General features: G+C 42.2%; 1 long non-coding RNA gene across 1 annotated transcript; it reads left to right on the plus strand.

Annotated features, from left to right (window-relative positions):
- Positions 1-202: 202 nt before the first annotated feature.
- LOC136485999 (uncharacterized) lies at positions 203-1096 on the plus strand. Its single transcript, XR_010766634.1, has 3 exons — positions 203-368; positions 508-556; positions 1004-1096. It is a non-coding gene; the product is annotated as an uncharacterized lncRNA (long non-coding RNA).
- The last annotated feature ends 4890 nt before the right edge of the window (positions 1097-5986 follow it).

Consider the following 5986-nt stretch of genomic DNA (forward strand, 5'->3'; position numbering starts at 1 on the left):
CTGTTAACTCTCAGCATAGCTCACGAGAGTTTTGTGACAGTTGTTGATTCCAGTGGACGGCACTTCCAAGAAGCAGTCGAATCTGTTTCTTTTGCGTGCACATTCGGTGTGGCTGCTATCGACTGTCGGAGCTCACTATAAGTAGCTAGGGGAGCATGGCGCCTTTTCTCGCCTCAACCTGATACATAAAAAAACAGACGAGTCCAGCTTCAGTTACCTCAAAACTACAGAGGCTGAGACGAGATGGAGAACTTGTTCTAGACTTCTAGTACCAGCAGGCGACGCGGCCGAGCTACACCGGAGCTCTTCGCCTCTTCCAATTCATCGTCTGGGACGTTGGGACGGGCAACGGCCTGGCCGCAGCATAGGTCAGTCAAAACTCGTCCCCATTGCGTCATGAGCAGTGTCCATTTTTAATTGGCCTCTCTTCTTGTCAACAAGATTGATGAACCAAAAAAGTTTATCGTCACTCGATCTGACTCTGACGGACCCGATAAAATCTTGTAGCTGGCGAAGCTGTACGCTCAGGCCTGCTCCCTGCTGCGCCCCAATCACGGTATCCTCGCCGTATGATGCAATGCAACACCAAGCGACACATATCAACACTACATTGGATGATATGTGGTACAAACGCCATATATATTATATATATAGCGGGTCCTCCAACGTGGTGTTGATATATATGTTGCTATGGTTTTGCTGTTCCACCATACGGCGAGCCCAATGCGAGAGATCCAGCCATTACCAGGCTGAGACGAGATCGGGAGTTTGTTCTTCCATTTCGTCGCCTCCAACTCTCAAGGACTCCCACCGGCCGGGACATGGTCTGAGACGTTGGGATTGGCAACGGCCAGGCCACAGCATCGGTCAACTCGATCCATCACCATGGGCACGAACAGTGTCCAATTTTTAATTGCCTTTTTTCTTGTCAATAAGTTAATTTGATCAAACGAAATTTGTTATCCTGACTCTTACAGACCGGCCGGCCGCTAAAATTGTGCAGTTGACTCTTACATGATGAGCCCGCAGCACCTCTACGCGAAGCACCTCCCCGACGTCCGCTAGCTACGTCCACAACCCGTTGCCGGACCCTGTCCCCTTGGAGATCCACACCGCTGTTGCGCCACCGGCGGCCTCCGCTGGCCTCGTCACTGTCGCTCAAGTCTTCCACTGCCTAGATCTCTTGCACTCCTACGCTCAGGCCCGCTCTCTACTGTGCACACACAGCCTAAGTTTTCCAAGGAATAGAACGGAATTACTTAGTGACTAATGTGATTGAGCATAAAGTATTGACCGATGATTAGTCTTTAGATCAAGAATGATCTATTAGACTTTTTTTTTTGAAAAGGATCAGAAGGGGCTGGGCTCCTACTGGCTAATATACTAACACTACTGGAAACTCGGTTTTTTCTGTGTGTGCGAAAACACACAGGAAAATACGAATCCCGTCAGAAAAATATTTTTGTGACAGTGTATCCTCAGAAAAATACCCACAGAAATATGATGACAGAAAAATTCAATTGTTCTGTGGGTTCGCCGTCAGAAACAATTTTTCTGTGGGTGTTACACGCACAGAAAAATTGCATTAGCCCAGATTAATTTTAAATTTGTGTGCGTTAATCCTCACAGAAAAAAGGAAAAGCCCGACAGAAAAATGATTTTTCTGTGGGTGTTACACGCACAGAAAAATTGCATTAGGCAGATTAAATTTAAATGTTGTGTCGGTCTCGGTTAACGCACAGAAAAATAAAAGAACCACCGACAGAAAAAACCCTTAACCATGCAGCAAATATGGACTGTCCATACTGTAATTTCATCACAACATAATAGATAGCATACATATAAAGATCCAAATGTTCAGCACATTCATTAATGGCATCCGGGCTACATATAGACGATGTTCAAATGGTCCGGCATCAATACATTCAAAAGCATTACCATCTCATCTCAACAGTTTAAGTCTCAGTCAAGATGAGTAAAGTACAAGCATGCATCATTGAGTCATATTATAGCTAAAACTAAAACTAAAACTAAAACTAAAACTAAAGCTAAAACTAAAGCTAACACAACCATCACATTATCGATGCATGATCGCCATTGTTGTCGGAATCTTGATTGTTGTCAAGGTTTGCAGCATGAAGATCCCCGTTGGTGTGCCTGCAACATTGAACCAGTATAAGCAATCAATAGTCAGGATAAGTTAAATGGCCTGCTTGTGATAATACTTACAGCATGAGCACCCATTGGTGGAAATCCAGCTGACTTAGGGATGGATCCAATAAGCAGACCATTGGTAGGTGGAGGTGCTCTTGCTCCATTGGTAGGAGCAGCACAAGAGTGATCAGTAAAGAGTGTCTTGATGTCAGGGTTTGGTCTGGGGTTCTTGCAGAGCTGATGTTGCCAGTTCAGACTGAAAGGCATTAGAAAGAAAGAAATAAAGCCCAGTTAGCCTCACCTTTTACATGCACGAAATGTGCTTCTGGAAGCACTGTTAGACTTGTAGGCATAACAAGTAGAGAAATCCCAATTGTTGCATGTATGGATACGACCTTACAATAAGGGAAAAAAGGATGGTATCTGCTATAACATAAGCATCTAAAGCTAGAGCTGCTATAAAGTGATAAAATTTCTTTGCACATTGTCGATAAAAGCTGATTACTTGGGATAAACAGGTAGAGATGTCCAAATCACATGAAAACAATCCCAAAAGAACCATATCAAGAAGATTCTGTAGTGCTGGACAACCAGGAGCAATAAAATTCCAACAAGTCAAATGAACAAAGGAAGCAATGACTACATTTAACTGTCACCTTATCCATCCATAAATACTAAGGGAAGTCAAAGAAACACATCATTTGGCATCAGAATAACCAAAAAGAAGATAAAGAACAAAAATAGTGAACCTACACAAGTAGCAGTTAGGTGATTGAACTATTTGATTTATATCAGTTGTGCACATAAAAATAGTAAACCGACAACAAATTCAGCAAAAAAACAACCTTGACAACAACAAGGGACCAAGAGTAGCGTAGTGATGAGTCGGTCACCTATCAAGGGCCTCAGGTACTTCTGCTTGCGGATCTCAAAGATCTTCATGGAGTAGCGGTTGTCCTCTAGCTTGGTGAAGCCGCTGAGGTACCTCTCCACCTCGTCCCACTCGCCGCCCTGCACGAGGTCCTCGAAGTGCTTCATGTTGAAGTAGAAGCCCGACTCTTGCTCCAGCCTACACGGGCAACCGCAAAAAGCATCAGAAATCCCAGCTCACCCAGCAAAGCAAGAGGCTCCAAAAACCCTATTCATGATCATGGCGAGTACTCACTTGTGCACCGTCTCCTTGAACTTCTCCTCATTGGTTTGTTCCCTAACAAAAAAAAATACATATTAATTGAAACAGAAAAAGCGTTTACAATGAAACAGAAAGATCACAATTTTGATCAACTGTTGTGCACGGCTAGCTCTGTGGTGTGTTCCCTAACAAAAAAAATACATATTAATTGAAAGAAAGAAATAAATAATTTCATTGAAGTAGTAATAAATCCCCTAGAGGGAGTTTTGTTACTTCAATTAGTCCCATGTTTTTCGAATAGATCTTTTAGTAGTTGAGAGGTTTGCCCAAACACGGTACATAAGACATACCCAATAAATCTTACAAGTAACTCAGATATGATATGTCAACTAAAACTATTGTTTCCATTTTGTAGAATTTTAACATTAAAATGGATCTATGAAAAGGTCGTGTTTCCTAACAATGGATCCAATTCTCAATCAAGAATTTAGAAACAGCATTAAGGCCTTGTTTGGATGTAGTTGGATTCGCACCAATCCACACATATGTTGGGGTGGATTGGAGTAGAAGTTTAACTAAATTTCCTCCTAATCTATCTCAACACATGTGGATTGAGATGAATCCAACAGCATCCAAACAAGGCGTAAGGGGTTATTTTCTTCAGGCTTGGGGACTAGCGGCCTACTATAAGATGCTCTCAACATGTCCCATTCCACTCGAGTCGGTGTTTTTTATTTGTTTTCATTTCATTTCATTTTATGCAAGACGATTTCTTCTTCAGCTGGCCTGCCCATTAACATTTTTATGGCTTTGGTCCACACTACTCGATCTACTTTTAAAACATCCAGATGCAACATACAAAAGAAGACTGAAGCCAGCCGCTTCCCACGCGCACCCCATGTGCAACACTCGATCTACTTTTGAAACATGCAAATGCAACATACAAAAGAAGACTAATGAAACACTTGAAACAAGCGTCTGAAACACTTGTGAAAACGTCTGAAAACACTTGAAAATCATTGCAAATATATGCAACATCTAGATGAAACACTTGCAAACATACGTATGAAACACCTGAAAATACTAGACACATATGCTTGCAACATGCATGTATATGCAACATCCAGATCTACTTTTGCAACATCCAGAAAAAACACTTGCAACATACATCTATAACAGATGAAATATTTGGAACATACGTGTATAGCTATTATAACATGCGCAACATCCTAATATACTTTTGCATCATGGATATACAACACTTCAACATACCTCTGAAACATCCAAAATATTTGAAACATACTCTTGCAACATGTGCTTTCAACGTAACATCTATTTGCTACTTGGACGAATGGAGGCTCGTCGACGTGGAGCTCGACGCCGGCGTGGAGCTCGCCGCTCCGGTGGAGAAAGGCCGCGGTAGGCCGCTCCGGTGGAGAAGGCGGACCACGCACTAGAGAAAGCCGCGAGGCGGAGTGGGGCGCTCGCTGGAGAAGGCCGCAGCGGGTCGCTTCGGTGGACGAGGTAGGGTGCGGTAGCGTTGATGACGCAGAGGGCAGGTGGGGCAGGAAGCTTGGATGGGAGGGGATCTATTGCGTCCTGGATTACGATGTGCCCGCACGGGCATGAGTGGACGCCGTGACGAGAGGCGGAGGGGCGCATGGTGCGGTGAACACAGCGACGGGTGGACTAGGGAAGTTATCAGTCACAGAGATGGGGAGTAGGAGAGCAGGCCGGTTGCCGGTTGGGTCTGGTCTGCTATGCGGGCCTTGGAAGACAGCGTCCGACCAAGCATTTCCGATTCATTAAAGCCACGTATGTTTCTCTCCTTATTATTTTAGCTTGTCTATTTCTCATCAATGGAATTCATATGAAGCCAAAACAAAAGAACCTTCTGAATAACGACCCAAGAAATGTTTATAACGAACTCAAATACAAATAATTTATCAACGTGCATGGTAATAACTATTGATAAACATATGAATAAACATTTCATAGTAAAAAAAGTGGCAAAATAAGTTTTTTTTATGGGAAAGTTTAATGAAGTTATTAGTTGTAAAGGACTCGAAACAACAAAGGAGAGAAGTACATCAAATTTTGAATTTCTAAGTGTGGTACACATGCCCACGTGAAGGGTTAGGAACGACGGTCGCCGACTCGCCAGGTGGCGCGACTGCGGCGGAGCCTCCTCTCTCGACCTGTGACCAAGACCTACGAGCCGCGACAGAGCATCTGGTGTGGTACGTACGTGACCGTATCCCGCCTTGTTTCTCTTCGGTTTCCCGTCCATAAGACTAGTTTACGATTCGCTTTTTAATTTTATATATATATATATAGAGAGAGGGTAAGGCTATTCTACAACTGGCCATAGAATAACTTATTCTATAACCACCTTGATTTACAATAATGTTTGTACCAATTTACGATAATATAAATATGCATTTACGATACTCGTGTTACTACAACTCACGGTGATATTTACCGTAATGTTATAATAAATCACTTAGTAAATAGTTACTATAATCTCGCAAATTAGAATAGTATATATATATATATATATATATATATATATATATATATATATATATATATATATATATATATATATATATATATATATATATATATATATATATATATATATGAGAGAAGAGTCTTGTTTTTAGTTGATCGAGTTCATCGCTATCGTTTGCCATCGTC

This window comes from Miscanthus floridulus, chromosome 10 (assembly GCF_019320115.1).
Source record: "Miscanthus floridulus cultivar M001 chromosome 10, ASM1932011v1, whole genome shotgun sequence".
Classification (NCBI taxonomy): domain Eukaryota; kingdom Viridiplantae; phylum Streptophyta; class Magnoliopsida; order Poales; family Poaceae; genus Miscanthus; species Miscanthus floridulus.